Source organism: Pinus tabuliformis, chromosome 7 (genome assembly GCF_031772625.1).
Source record: "Pinus tabuliformis cultivar Carrire ecotype Pingquan chromosome 7, CPIR1, whole genome shotgun sequence".
NCBI classification, from domain to species: Eukaryota; Viridiplantae; Streptophyta; class Pinopsida; order Pinales; family Pinaceae; genus Pinus; species Pinus tabuliformis.
This window is the reverse complement of record NC_142293.1, coordinates 349,217,508-349,234,278: the sequence shown is the minus strand read 5'-3', so window position 1 is coordinate 349,234,278 and position 16,771 is coordinate 349,217,508. Positions and strand designations below refer to the sequence as shown.

General features: G+C 36.3%; 1 pseudogene; it reads right to left on the bottom strand.

The window, feature by feature from the left end:
- Nucleotides 1-8,950: 8,950 nt before the first annotated feature.
- LOC149247386 (subtilisin-like protease SBT5.4 pseudogene) lies at nucleotides 8,951-9,527 on the bottom strand (annotated as a pseudogene).
- Between the last annotated feature and the right edge of the window lie 7,244 nt (nucleotides 9,528-16,771).

Below are 16,771 nucleotides of genomic sequence, written 5' to 3'. Positions count from 1 at the left end.
ATAGTGGTAGATTTCATAGGAGAATTCAAAACTCCTTTACACCCTTGATGGATGAGATTTAGTGCTTCAATTTTCACAACTTTAGACATGTGGTTTCTACTTGTAGGAGGAGAATGCACAAATCTATGTAGCAGTTTGATCAGGCAAAGTAGAGGACCCGCCTTCAAGTATACAATTTCATTTAATGGTTATTTCCTTACTTGTAACATGTTTAGCCACAAGGCCATTGATTTCATATCTATCATGAGGATATGGACATCTGGCATGAGAAAAAAAATATCAAATCCTTTGGTTACATATCTTGGTCATATAGGGTGTTATGTGAATAATAATTTTGGGCACATGGCGAAAGATTGTAAGATGCCTAGATCCTTGAGGCCTTCAATTCAAAAGCAGGAGACAAAGGAGAATTAACAACCAAAGAACCGACCAAGGATTACGTGGAAGAAGGAGGAGGAGCAACTAGGAAGATGTGGAATTGCACTTTTTCACATGATGAGGCTGACATGTGGTATATTGATAGTGGTTTCTCACACCATATGTTAGGAGATGGGAGTAAATTTCACTTCTTAAAGAGAATCAAGACTGGTTGTGTTTTCTTTTAAGGTAATGAAACCGTGAGAGTGTTGGGAAGTAGTAAAGTCAATCTTGGTGAGAAGAGGACCATTGCAGATGATGTGTGGCTCATTGAAGGCCTAAAGCATAATATTTTGAGTGTGAGACAAATGGTTGATGGAGGCAAGGAAGTGGTTTTCAACTCCAAAGGTTGCATCATCCAGAAAGAAGTATCAAAGATAGTGATTGTTAAGGGAGTCAAGATATTGGATAATCTGTGTGTTAAAGGGAAGGTTGAGTAGAAAGAAGAGACCAAGGGAGTACTCTTCCCCATCAGATTTGGAGTAGAAGATATCATTCCCTACTGCAGTTCATTTTTACATGTTATATCTACTTGACTACAACAGTATATATGAGACTAGCATGGTCTCAAGGGGAGTGTTGACAGCTTGAGGATTTCGAGTAGCAATGAGTTTTGATCTAGTGCCATCAATGCATTTTCATATCAGCAGGATCAACATACTAATGAGGTATAATATGCTCAGTGGGAATTATGTTTCCAAGGCTTCTTCTTTATGTTTTTATTTATTTTCACTCATATTTATTGTAGTTGTTGTATTTATTAATTGTGAGTGGAAATAGATGTATATCATCCTTGTTTTAGATTTTATTGATCATTTTTCAGCTACCCGAGCACGAAGACAATGTGGAAATGACATGCATACAGTGACATGAGACATGGACCAACCATGTATGGGTTGTTATATACTTTTATTATAGCCATGTATTCACCATTGTTTCATAATTTTGTGTTGCTTGAGATTTTGGTCTTTAGTATGTTGAGTCATCATGTTGATAGGTATGTTTTGGAGGAGTCTCATGGAGTCCTTTTTGCATCCACTTGTATGAGCTAATGATGAAGTAACAACCACGATATGTTATTTTTTCGAGTCAATGTTACATAGGATATGTCATAGAAGCCATGTATTTCATTGTAAAATCCATGTAAATGTTCATGAAGCCATGTACTTATATGATATCTATCATTGGATCTTCTAGTCATGAGTCGTGAGGTCACATGATAGGAATGTATGAGGTCTTATGTCGTTGCTACAACCATATATTTTCATTGTCGTATATCATTCATTCATGGTCATGTGGAGTCATGGTCCATATGGTGCTTCTATTTGTGGCAAGAAAGCATTGTCTGCAGCGAAAGTGATTCATTACAATATGGAGATGATGTTTGAGATGGCATGTGTTTAGGGGGAGCATCTTATTTTCTCTTGTTTACTTAAACAATCCATTGTTGGTATTATGATCTGCTTGGAGGTGTTCATGGTGTGCCTCATTTTATGTTATGATTGTTGAGGTTGTAAACCTTATAATATGAGCAGAGAATATGTGATTAGCCATTGTTGATTACTAATATGGAGAGTATGGGTTGGTGCCCCATGCGCATATTGTTTCATATTGTTGATGATGCTAGAGTTGATTGGTTTGACATGCTGCTCTAGGGAGACTGTTAACTTCTTGGTTAGTTATTATGATTTTTGTTGCTGATGTGGAAAGGCTTGGATGCTTTTTGTATACATTTTTGTTCAGCCGTGTGGAGATCATATGCTTCAGTGCTTATGCTTGTGTTCTTTCTACCTCATAAAATGGAGTTTACCCTTTGCCATTGATGTCAAAGGGGGAGAGATAGAGGAGATTCATCTGGCGATTATGCATGGTTGCCATCAATGCCACAGATGGAGATTGTTGGAATTATGGATTTAGTGGTTGTAGCTAGCTAGTGTTGGCATTGTGTTCATGGTTTTAGATAGCTTTTTTTGCATCGATGTCAACCTTGTAGCATGGTAGCATGTGTTGCATATGTTTAGTCATGCATATGTTTGATTGGTTGTAGTTGGTTGTGTTGGAATTGATTTCAATCTTGTGATGCCTTGTGATGATCTATATGGTGCATTAATGTCAACCTCATGATGGTATGTATGTTGGAATTGATGTAGGATGATGCCATTGATGTGGTTTAGCGCTTGTACAAGTGTTAGTGATGTGTGTGATCTAGGTTGATGAGTTTGGCAAGTCTAGCTATTCTTGTTCATCTTCATTCTCATGACTTGTTGTAGACGAGTGTCGGACTTATGATGAGGTTTCATAGGTGTTATAGGTTTGTGCAAAGATGTTTCAGCTTGTGCAGTGATCAGAGGAGAGTAGAGGACTTGTTGGAATTCACGTCAACCCTTATTTGTTGGCTTCTAGGTCAACATGGTAGTGGCATTTGGTAGATATGTTTGCCTTATTTGTTGGCTTCTAGGTCAACATGGTAGTGGCATTTGGTAGATATTTTTGGCTTATTTGCATAGGTATCGCGAAGCTTGGTAGAGGTTTGGAGACATGTACAAGAGCTTATGAAGATGAGCAAGTAGGTGGCAAAGGTCCTGAGCTAAATGTTTATGGTTTTCCCTATACTCTACCCTGGTCACTGGGAAGGAGGCTCATGTGTGCAGTTGGAAGGCTTTAGCTAAAATTATTTAGTCAGTGCATGTAGTTGTAGCCGATATCTAGTATTTCTATGCATGTGGTCGAACCTCTTCACGAAATTTTCTCTGGATTCTCGCACAAATCAAGTGATTTTCAACTGGGTTATTTGTAGAAGCTTTTAAATTAATGGGATAAGGTCTCAATTGGTTAAGTAAGTCCTCCAATGGGTGTGAACACCTTTAGTGCACAAGTAGTGATTTTTATGGTTTGATTTCATCAACTTTGTGCACCTTTCATCCTAGTTCAAAAGTGGAATTCGCCCTACATATTATATATACTCCATTTTGGATCTAAGATCTGGTTGGTTCAGGGATATCGTGAGTGAGAGAAGGTTGCAGAGAGGAGGAATGTTTTAGACCTAGTTGTGAGTAGAGATACTTTAATGAATGAGTGTAGATGGAAGTGTAGTGAGAAGATCTGAAGTATGTTGTAGATTTCTGAAGCAGAGTATCAGTTTGCAGATCAGATTCATGGTTGTTGTAGCAAAATTGTTTATAGAGAAAATGGCATGGAGATGAGCATGTTTGAGTAGTGCACCTATTACCATTAGTTTTGAAAGATTTCTAGTGCATATGGCAGATTATTTTTCTACGATAGATATATTGAGGGTTTGGTTGAATGTGAGATGTGTTTATGTTGCTGGATGATTTTGTTGTTGCATATTTTATCTTTGTATTGGAGCGGCTATCTTGCTAGAGTAGAGAGTATATTGTTTGTGGTATTTTGATTTAATTTGTTGATGGTATATTACTGCTAAGATTTGGATTGCAAAGCTCATTCTATTTGAGCATAGTTTCTTGGATCCAATTTGAAAATGAAATAAATCGATGCCTGCGTAAAGTGGAGGAGTTGTCGCCTTTGGTAAATGGGTGTTTGCAAATTGTAGTGATTCCATGGTGACAGTATATTGGAAGTAGTTTCTCCATCCAATGGTGGTTGGATAGTTCAGTGGTAATTGGGCGAGGCTCATTGGTCATGGTGGCTTCCAGCATATGGGTGCTCGTAGAGCCATGTGAGAAGACACTTCGTAGTTGTTCATTGGGATCAAGTCTCCTGACTTATGGCTATCAGCTAATTATATATGAGGTTGAGTCTCTTCGATGATGGGTGTCAACTAATCTATTTTAAAGACAATTGTTTGACATAATAGAGATTTAGAGCAGCACAACAGCAACAAGGGTGGATTTTTGTCCCAGAAGGGTTTTCCACTAGATATATTGTGTCTCATGTGCGATGATATGATTGTGCCTTGATGTGTTGTTTATGGTTTATCTCATGGTTGTTTGATTTAGCTTCTTACATGGTTTATGCTTATGTGATGATTTAATGTGTTGCCTATTATTTGATGCATGATTTAATAGAGAGGTTAAAATTGGTAAAAATTGTATAACAAGTCACACTACTAACTCACCCCCCCTACAATAGTGCTCAAGGTTTCCAACATTGTTGGCATGAGGGGTCCTGACACATGTTTCTAACAAACTAAGGAACTAAAGCCCCTTTGACTCCTATGACCTTCGCGCTCCACTCCCTCAGATCATGGAGACTTTACCATTATAACAAAATTAATTACAAAATTTACCCCATGGGACCTTGTCCCAACAAACACCGCAGTATCCTTGTCTCATTTGTAATGAGGAACGTTATACCAAAAAAATTCAGCATTATGTTGAAGTTAATCAATTTCTTAAAATCACTTCAAACACACTTGTTGTTTTGAAGGAATCTTTTCCCGATAGGAAGATAAAAATGGTGTTCAGTCAATTTAATGTCTTAAATTGCTAACATAAATTATTGACCAAGGTTAGTAAACTGATGAAGTGTGGTGCACAATATGTGCTTAGTTAACCTTGTTTCTTACTTCATTGAGTATGTTTTTGTATTGTTTTGAGGGTTTTGTCTTTTATGCCTAATGATTTTAATGGATGTTAAGTGTCAATGATCAACTAAGTCTAATGGATGTTTAATATAAAAACTAATTTCTAAGAAGGAAGAAAAGGAAATGTACTTCAACTAACTTAATTTGCATAAAATCAAATCAAAAACTTGAATGGTTAGTCTAATCTAGGTCGGCACTGTGTCTATGAAAAGCAGAGCATTATTCTAGATACAATTGTATTCATTGATAAGATGAAAATGAAATCACTTCCTATCCTATCCTTGAAAACTCTTGATCAAAAATAAAACTAATCCTATTCTATGAAATGAAAGCAAGCAATATAAAAACAACTATGATCTACTGCATGCTCAAATACTATTGTGAACATTCAATATAGGAAAATGTCGACATCATATTCTTGAAATGACTTAATAAATTGAGTATACATTAGATGTGATATAAGAAAGCATCATAAAAGCATGGAAAGGAAAACTAGCAACTACTATGTGATCTAATTCCTCTTAGGAAACTCAAATTGGAAGAACTACCTTCTTGGACATGTTGATCATGAGATTACACAATAGATGAAAGCTTAATCTAAAAATCATGACAAAAGCATAAGGAAAGAAACTAAATCATTGTTTATTCTTAATGCCTCAAGCAACCAATATTGGAAAATAGTTGAATGTTACCTTCTTGAGAAGCTCTTTGGAAAACATAGGGTTAAACAGTGAATGTAAAGCTGAATCTAAGAAAGAATTGTAAAGACATGTGAAAGAAAACTAAGTCACTATATGCTCTAATGCTTCAAGCAATCCAATTTTAGAAAATAGATAAAACACTACTTTCTTGAGATGCTCTTAGGAAACATAAAATTACACAGTGAGGTAAATCTACATTTGAAAAATAAAATAACATTTGCAATGGAAAGCTAAACTATTTGCATGAATCAAAGTAAAACAAACTAATTAATCTTACAAATTTACAAAGGGATGCACATGGTTGATGGGGGCCCTTCCATTGTCCAATAGCATTCCAACTCGCAAAACTCACATTCTAAAATTCAATAATAGAAAAGAACCTTCTTTATTGATAAACTCACAACTTTACACAATGGAAATCTACACTCCTAATCTCATTACATCAATATCTCTTCACTTTACATCCCATTCCATCTCAAGCCTTGTTACAAAACATTCTATAATTCTTTCTCTTCTTTTCCTCTTTTTCCCCCTTGATAGGAGAAAACTTCCCCTATTTATACAAAAAGATGAGAAGCTATCTCATTAATGAGAGTCCATGAATCTCTCCCTATATCTCTAGAGTTACAATCAAAATAAGAAATGATAAGACACATGTCTTCTTAGAGTTTCAATACAAATAGGAAATGAGACACAGATCCCTATAATCCCATGATCCTCTCCACTCAAATTCGAATTTGGTTTTGGGAGGCCACATAAAAGCCTTTTAGAAGCTTCCTTTTGACCTATACATGTCAACAATCTCATCCCACTTGTTAGGTATAAGTATATGCACATTATTTTCTAATTTTTAACCATAAATTCATTTAAAAATGTTAAGAATTAATAAAGTTTGGAAAAACATAAATGCGACCCAATAATAATAATGGTAAGGTAAATGTAATGAAATAGAGGTGGAGTGAAGGTGACAATATGGAAATATAAGTGAAAATGCAATGGAAGTGAATGGCAATTTCAAGGCCCAACATACCCCCCAACTGAAGCTATTGCAAGTCCTCATGCAATCTATTACATTGATTATTTTTTATCCTTGAACTTTGGCTTAACTTTGCATGATATCATTTGATAACTTCATACTTCTGCAAAGTCTTTTAGCTAAATTGCAACATCGTTGGTTCTTGTGTTACGGCCATATTTTTTTGTTGTATTCATTTTTTATCTTTGAACTTTGCATAATGATAATTTGATTATTGTTGCAAAGTATATCTTTATTGGATTGCCGCCTAGTTGGTTCTTGTGTGACAACCATGATTGTGTTTGTATCCAATTATCTTTTTAGTACTTTTGAAAAGCCTTTGTATGCTCATAACAACAATGTAATAGTTAATATCTTTTGAAAGTATGTGGGCTTTTGAATGTGATATGAATACAGCAAAATATGAATATAAATGTATCCCCCCCCAACTGATGATATTGGAAATTTTATGAGATGAGGAAAAGAAATGTTTTTTTCAAAAATTATCATTCTAGATTTTCAAGGAATTTTATGGTAAAAAGTTAGAAAATGACATACCTTAACTTACCCTTTGGAAATGGATGAGCTGCGTGTGTGGTTGGACGAGTCATAGAGAAAAGAGTCAAGATGACTTTTTATTGCTTTTATTAAAACTTGTTGATTCTGATACTACCATCTGATTCCGCAACTGTTATTTGATTCTACAACTTTCATCTGATTCCGCAGTTACATGTCTTCTACATTTGCTCCAAAATGTTGAAAATGATAGTCTTCATGTCTTCAAAACTCATTGGCACAATTCCTGCTATGTGAATAAATGTTCTAATGTCGAACATAGCAAGAAATTGTTGACTTAGTGGCCATTAATGGATGCCACTAGTCAACACAAGAACTCTCACCATTGATGACAATGAGATCCAAGATTCCCAAACACATCTTGCTAGGTACGAATAATTTTGCTGTTGTCGAGTACCTAGAAGATCCGATGAACAAGGGACATTAATGTATTCCCATTGTTCCTTGGAATGAGAGCTTGCCATTAAGACATGAAAGCCTCAAGGTGTTTTTGCAAGGATTTTAGACTCAAAGGACTATGGACTCAATAAGTTTCATTGAAGCAGGGTTTATGTGCAAAATGAAAAGGATAGGAAAGGAAAAATGAAAATGGAAGATGACAATGGAAAATAATAATGACAGTGGGAAATAAGCATGTCAGTGAGCTTCTTGATTTTATTTGTGGGTCAGGAGTAGACAAAAAGTAATGGAAAGTGTATGTGAATAAAGGAAAATGAACAACTGACTCTTGCTAGGAAAATAACTGTGGCTTGATTCGAAGTTCTTGGTTGGATTTATAATTCAAAAGGGAGGAAGAGTAATGGTTTTTATGAATATGGACATGGACTTGTTCTTATGTTTCTCATGAGATTGGTCTTTTGAAGACCAATTGTCATCACAATTTAATCTCCTTGTTGATCATTCAATCATCCTAAACCTGCAAAAAAAAACTTGACACAAAGAACATAAGTGTGTTCAAAAATAAATAGCTAATTTCTTTCTGATTCTTACACAAAAATTGAATATCAAATGAAACAGATTAAGGAAAATCAAAAGTGTTATATTCGACCCAATTCATGATATTGGTAAACAATCCATTTTTAAGAAATAACCATGAAAAATAAATCAACTCCCTATTGTCGAATGACTTCATACACTGTGCTCAGTAAAACGATTGGCATCACAAAGATTTGTTGTGCCCTACAAGCTAAAACTTCATAGAAAAATACACAGCAACAATATTAATGCCAAATGTTCAGAAATCATCTAAATAATTTTCCAATTGTTCTGCAAGCCATTATTGAATCATCATCTGTGCTACAAATATTTCTCCTGAAGATCAGAGAAATCGGATCATGGCCACAACTGTGCATTAAATCTGAAAATCCATTTTTCTCACGCAATCTGGAAACTAAGGCTCTGAAGAACCATAAAATTCGCTCAAACGGTTGTGAAATTCGGAAAACCATTTCTAGGTTACCTAACTCACCCTATTCCCAAAAAATCCCATGTCTTGGATTTTTCTAATTTGCCTAGGTTTTCTCAGAAAATGTGTTTTAAAAATGTGTGTCTAAACTGGTGCGATTTTTGGCAATGGTGATCCGACAAAAATTGCAATAAGTTATCTTTAATGGTCGTTTTGGTGTTGTCCAATCTTTTAGCTATAGTCATAATTGTAGACCGGATGGTTGTTGAGCTCTATTCAGGATGAGCACTCTTCAATAAAGTTACAACACCAGCAATATGTGAACACACCATAGACGTGCCAAAATATAGATTGAAAGGTACATATCTATTATCATAGCTAGCACCACTTGCATTTGTTGCTTCTGAAACTGCTACAAGGATTCCCACCCCTGGAGCTGTAATATCAAGCTTGAGTATGTTTGGAGTAAGAGAATTTGGACCCCGAGAGGAAAAGTTTGCCATAGTCGGAGCTGGCTTTACATCTAATTGAGTTCTTGAATAAATGGAAGCGACAGGGGATGTTGTTGATTTGATGTATTGAAAAACTGCCGCTCCATCAGTTGCATTCAAATGTGCAGCAGGAAGAAAATGAAGGTCTGCACTAACGGCTCTCTCGTTAGTGGATGCATTGGGTGCATTGGCGAGAATCATCGAAACTAACACCTGTTGAATTTCCACATGCAAATCAAAATGAAATCTTTACCCAACAAAACGTGCCGCATTCATTATATTCCACTCCAATATTTGTGAACATTTGGCAAATGCCCACCTGGATATTCATGTTAAATTTGAATTCTTCCACCGCCATAGCTCGACCCATCGACCAAATAATATACACAATGTGATTTTTATCTCTCCTCTACAGGTCGGAATATTATGCAATGAAGGGATCTGCAAATTTTATTTGCAGGTTAAGGCTGAAGAGAGTTATAGAAATGTTGGATTTGAAGCTTCGAGCCACCATTCATAAAATCACCCCTGCATTATATCAAAAATTATCTCGGCCCTTGCCATTGTTTTATTATGTATATGGTGGGGTTTTAATCTACAGGCCTATGGGCTTTTATGAAAGGCTTTTGTTTTTATTTGATTCGTTGTTTTTATTCTTTGTGATTTGTTTTGTTCTATGCATTTCATTTGTTTTTGTTTTATTTTTTTATTTATTATTTGTTTTGTTTGTTTTATATGTTTTTGTTTAATTATTTTATATGTTTTGTTTTTAATTTTTTTGTTTTTGTTTGGTGTTTTTTTTTTATTCAAATTTAAAAATAAAGGTTTTATTTAGCAATTTAAAAAAAAAAAAAATTAACTAGGCATTTTTTTTTTTGTAATAAACAAAGAAAAATAATTTGTTTTAAGAAGATTTGAGACAAGAGAAATTGAGATGGAGATCAAAATTTAGGCAATTTTTTTTTACAAGGAATAGTCAATTTAGATCTCCTAGTCATTTTTCAGATTTATGAATTTTATTACAAAATTGCAAAGCTAACTTATTCAATTTCCTTTCTGATCTTCCAGGTTGCACAAGGCGCAAGAAGAGAGCATACTTGGGAATTTATTAAATTTTTTTTAGATGTAAGAAATAAGGTCTCCTAATTACACTTCCCCGGCAACGGCACCAAAATGTTCAGTCAATTTAATGTCTTAAATTGCTAACATAAATTATCGACCAGGGTTAGTAAACTGATGAAGTGTGGTGCACAATATGTGCTTAGTTAACCTTGTTTCTTACTTCGTTGAGTATGTTTTTGTATTGTTTTGAGGGTTTTGTCTTTTATGCCTAATGATTTTAATGGATGTTAAGTGTCAATGATCAACTAAGTCTAATGGATGTTTAATATAAAAACTAATTTCTAAGAAGGAAGAAAATGAAATGTGCTTCAACTAACTTAATTTGCATAAAATCAAATCAAAAACTTGAATGGTTAGTCTAATCTAGGCCAGCACTGTGTCTATGAAAAGCAGATCATTATTCTAGATACAATTGTATTCATTGATAAGATGAAAATGAAATCACTTCTTATCCTATCCTTGAAAACTCTTGATCAAAAATAAAACTAATCCTATTCTATGAAATGAAATGAAAGAAAGCAATATAAAAACAACTATGATCTACTGCATGCTCAAATACTATTGTGAACATTCAATATAGGAAGATGTCGAAATCATCTTCTTGAAATGACTTAAGCAATTGAGTATACATTAGATGTGATATAAGAAAGCATCATAAAAGCATGGAAAGGAAAACTTGCAGCTACTATGTGATCTAATGCCTCTTAGGCAACCCAAATTGGAAGAACTATCTTCTTGGACTTGTTGATCATGAGATTACACAATAGATGAAAGCTTAATCTAAAAATCATGACAAAAGCATAAGGAAAGAAACTAAATCACTGTTTATTCTTAATGCTTCAAGCAACCAATATTGGAAAATAGCCGAATGCTACCTTCTTGAGAAGCTCTTTGGAAAACATAGGGTTAAACAGTGAATGTAAAGCTGAATCTAAGAAATCATTGTAAAGACATGTGAAAGAAAACTAAGTCATTGTATGCTCTAATGCTTCAAGCAATCCAATTTTAGAAAATAGATAAAGCACTACTTTCTTGAGATGCTCTTAGGAAACATAAAATTACACAGTGAGGTAAATCTACATTTGAAAAATAAAATAACATTTGCAATGGAAAGCTAAACTATTTGCATGAATCAAAGTAAAACAAACTAATTAATCTTACAAATTTACAAAGGGATGCACATGGTTGATGGGGGCCCTTCCATTGTCCAATAGCATTCCAACTTGTAAAAATCACATTCTAAAATTCAATAATAGAAAAGAACATTCTTTATTGATAAACTCACAACTTTACACAATGGAAATCTACACTCCTAATCTCATTACATCAATAGCTCTTCACTTTACATCCCATTCCATCTCAAGCCTTGTTACAAAACATTCTATAATTCTTTCTCTTCTTTTCCTCCTTTTTCCCCCCTTGATAGGAGAAAACTTCCCCTATTTATACAAAAAGATGAGAAGCTATCTCATTAATGAGAGTCCATGAATCTCTCCCTATATCTCTAGAGTTATAATCAAAATAGGAAATGATAAGACACATGTCTTCTTAGAGTTTCAATACAAATAGGAAATGAGACACATATCCTTATGATCCCATGATCTTCTCCACTCAAATTCGAATTTGGTTTTGGGAGGCCACATAAAGGTCTTTTAGAAGCTTCCTTTTGACCTACACATGTCAACAATCTCATCCCACTTGTTAGGTATAAGCATATGCACATTATTTTCTAATTTTTAACCATAAATTCATTTAAAAATGCTAAGAATTAATAAAGTTTGGAAAAACATAAATGTAACCCAATTATGATAATGGTAAGGTAAATGTAATGAAATGGAGGTAAATGTAATGAAATAGAGGTGGAGTGAAGGTGACAATATGGAAATATAAGTGAAAATGTAATGGAAGTGAGTGACAATTTCAAGGCCCAACAAATGGTTACCCAAAATTAGTCCTCATTTTCTTAGAAATCTTTTGATATAATGATGTGTCAAGGGACGGTTTTGGTGACTACAAGAAGTGAGGACTATAATCCTCCAAATGGAAGTGTTTCAGAGCAACCTTCCACATCAACTGCACCTCCTTCTGGACCTCCATAGATCAAGTGAACATCTTCCAAAATAGTGATTTGATCCCCTCCTAAATGTGTCATTCATAATTCATCTTTTAGTACACATGCTCAGGTTTCTCATGATTATAATATTGTGGAATATTTGGATCAAGCCCCTTCTACAATGTCAACCTTTAAAGTTCTTCAAAGTTTCCCTAAGCAACGAAAAACATTGCTATCATCTATTGGTGGAATTGATCCATCGGATTGAAGTTTCCTAGTCTTTGATCTACAAGATTATGTACCTAAACTCCCACATCAACTTTATTTTCATATTCAAGTTGTTATACAAGGAAAAAAAATTATGTATTGTTATAGATGAAGGAGACTCTACATGCATCATGTCTTTATCTTGTTGGAAAGTTTTGGGCTCTCCTTCAATTAATTAATCACCTACTAATCTGAAATATTTAAAAGAAATATGATTTAAACCCTATGGGATTTTAAATGCATTAGCTATGGAATTAGAAGGTAAAACAATTACTATTGAAGTGGAATTCATTGATGCACAACTTGACTATAACCTTTTACTAGGTCATAATTGGACCTACGCTATGTTAGCAATGGTTTCCTCACTTTTTCATGTGCTACACTTTCTTCATCAAGGAAATATAGTTAGTGTAGACCAGCTTCCCATTTATGCTTCTAATTCGCATACCTTAGGTAGTATACCTTTTATAGGTAAAACACTAGTTCCTTATGAGAATGTTAGTGTGGGTTTTTCTAAAATATTCATCGTTAATGGAAACATTTTCACTAACACCACCCAACGTTTCTCCCTCAGTCGCTTCAATCACTATGATTTCATCTAGCACTAAGGAATCCCATGAATCATATGATCCTTGGGTAGTGCCTAGTCAATTAGAATTTGAAAATTACAGTGACCATATGCCACTTAGTCCAGTTGAGTTAGATTATGAATCTATTCACTTTTCCTTTGTGGTATCTTCAAAATCCAATGACCAAATGAACGTGGTCTTAGATGAGTATTCTCAATCTTCTTGGTTGATTTCTATTTCATCTCCTGATCCTTTCTATGATGTTTTCCCTAATGATGAAATTATGATGGAGAATATGTCATTAGAAGAAATTCAAAGGGATGATAGCCATCATCATTCTTCATTTCCCACAAAACTTGAAACTATTGAGAATAGATTTGTTACTTTGTTTTTACATGATTGTTGTAGCAGCTAAAACCACCCTCCAAAATGTCACCTTCGCTTCGTTTTGGAGCCTCCCTACCAACCATCCTTAGTAGCATGTCTTGCATCATCAAGCATATAGGCTTCAGTTGTTTCTCAGTGTCTTGTCAGCCTGTGCATGTCAGTTTTCTTCACTCCCCTCATAGGTTGTCTTTTCAAACTTAGACCATGTGCTGGCCAAGCAGCTCCCCCAGAAAATTGCGCAATTCTAGAGGGGAACCATCCTTCCCTCTAGAAATTGTGCAAATCAGTTGGCCAGCCTGCTGAGCTCAAGAATTATGCAATACTGCCTGTCAAGCTTCCTCTAAAAAATTACAATTCATCCCAAGATAGCTACTCAACCCAGGAATTGCACAATCCTAGGAGACTATCACCTCTTCCCTCCAGAAATTGCGCAAATCAGCTGGCCAACCTACTGAGCTCAAGAATTGTGCAATGCTTCCTATCAAGCTTCCTCTGAAAAATTACACAATTCATCACAAGACAGCTACTCAGCCCATGAATTCAGAAATCCTGGGAGACAGTCACATGTTCCTCCCAGAAATTGTGCAATCCCTCTAGGACATCCAGCTTTGCTCAGCTCAAAAACTGTGCAAATCCCTCTCCTAGGCTTACAGACTGTTGCATGTGCCTTTAGGTTGACCAGTCCCCTCTGGGACTGAGCCCTCCTGATTTGCATACATGGCATGTTTTTTCCCGAAATAGAAAAGGCAGCATATAAAGAGCATCCCCAACTTTAGGGATCTATTTTTAGCAACTGGAGGTCATACGCAAGGATCATTTTGAAAATCCTCACACCAAGTGTCACTTTTCCTAGATTTGTGGCATGTGCGTCATGACCTCGAGCTATCAAAACTTATGTATGGGAGGGTTGCAAAGCTCATTCCTCACATCGATCTGGTAACTTTGACATCCCACATCTCATCTAGGAGTCGTCAACACATTCAACTCAGCTATTTCGAGGTAAGCCCGCTTTGCATGCCTTATGTTGCGCTTCTGTTGCTTTTTGTGTTTCGACTTGTGTGAGGGTTGTCTATTTGATTTTAATGAACGCTTGTTGTCATTTTAATGTATATTAGCTTGTACAAGCACCATTTCAGTTTCCGTTTGCATCTCACTGTTGTCGCATGCATGACATTGTTTTTGCACTGATGATCACTGTCGCGACGATCGCTGTCATGGCGACCTGCTTCATATACATGCTTGTTGTCCCATCTTATGAATCCTGCACTTACTATTTGCATGCATGATCATTCACTCCTTTTCAAACTCATCTTCACCATGCATTTAGACTTCTCATGTTTCAGTCGCCCGTCAGCGGATCTGGGCTACCTTGGCCCGGACTCTGCCTTGCCCGGACAGCGTTGTGAAATTTTGAGATAGAAGGCCCTACCTTCCTCCCAAAAAATGCAAAATTCTGGCCAAGCACTTCCCTCCAATATTTCTTTGTGCAATTCTAAGAGGTAGTGACTGTTGGCCCAGAAAATTGCACAATGCATTCCCTAGGCTTGCATCACTTACCAGCTAAAATTATGCATTGTGCAATCTCAGCATCCAGTAGGCTAGGATGGACTATCCATTGGGTAGTTCCAGTAGTCATTCAGCCTCTCAACAACCTGGACTGTGCCTTGTGCAATTTTGGCAATCAGTCTCATGACCTCCCAGTAGAAATTGTGCAATCTTCACAAACAGTCACATAGGTAAGTTGCATGTCAGTGCTTCATCTTGTTTTGGTTTACGACTGACAGATTTCTTGTCATGAGTGTTGTTGTGTCTCCAGGTATTGCAGGTGTTCATCTGCCTCTCAGCAACACAGGTACAATGGCTTCCAGGAGAGAAGAGTCGAAGACACCGTTCAGAGCACAACTGGGGATGTAGTTGATCAAGTGTCTATGAACTTGCCTATATATGAAGACATCAAGTTGTTCATGGACAAGGATATCAAGATCAAATGGCAATGGAATCATAGTGAGAAGCACCATCAACGGTAGCAAAAGGTAGCACACGTGCGTGTGACAAATGCAAGGGGAAGGTTGTTGACAGTGCAGAAACAGAGCAAAGTTGCAAGTTCAAGCAGATCCATTTGTGATGAAAGAAACTTTGGAGACTGAGGCTATGAGGTGACGGTGTGACAAGAGAATCGCGTGAAGGTAGAGAGAGAAACAAAGAAGGGGTTGCAGGTGTTGAAGCGGCAACTCAAGGAATAACAGGAGTTGCACATATATGAGAAGGAGTTGCAGCAGGAACATGTACAACAGGAGGCACAACATGCACAAACTGATGAAACTGCATCCATACAAGTTATGGAGCCATCCCAGTAGCTGGCATGGAGTAGAAAGGGTGAGCAGTGATGTCGATCAAATTCAAGGGATTTCAATAGCATGCATGTCATTGTACACATGCATGCAATCCCACCCATTTGGCAAACTCACCGAGGCGAAGACAAGAAGCAAGTCTGACAAGAGATGAACAAGTATTTTGACAAGTTGATGTGCATGGTCACTAGCACAAACTTGGAGATCAGCATAGACACTATGCATCAGTATGTTGTTGGTCCAGCTACACTCAAGATGGTGATGCACATGCTATCAGATGAGTTGGACATAGGAGCCATATCAATGTACCCGGACGCAACGGAGGCAAGAGTTCGGTTACATAAGGATGTCACCATTGAGAGCACGAACACCTTCACAGATGACCAAGCTTGGCATCAGTTCGCCACCATCAATCATCACAAGGATGTCAAAGAGTTGGTCTTACCACAACTATCTAAGTGTTAGTCATAGCTTGCATGGCTTAATCAAGCTTATTTTTTCTCACATGGGTACATATGCAGATTGTATGTAAAATCTTGTCAAGTGGAAGTTCAAGTGTTGATAGTTGAATGTAACAGTCATAGAGTAGTTAAAGAGTCATGAGGGTAGGTGAATAGTCACAAAGGTGAATGTCAAGGGTCACTCCACCCTTTGCTATAAATAGTACCTCATAACTCATTGTAGAGGCTTTTTGTCAGCCAAGCTTCCAATAGGAGTATCTTAGAGAAATCTTGGATAGTATTGTAATGAGCCTTGGCTTCTCCATAGTGCAGAGCTAGTACATCTCTTTGGAGGAGCAGGCAGTAGTGACTATAATGTTTGGCTATCGAGACTAGTGGTTGGTCATGTTTGT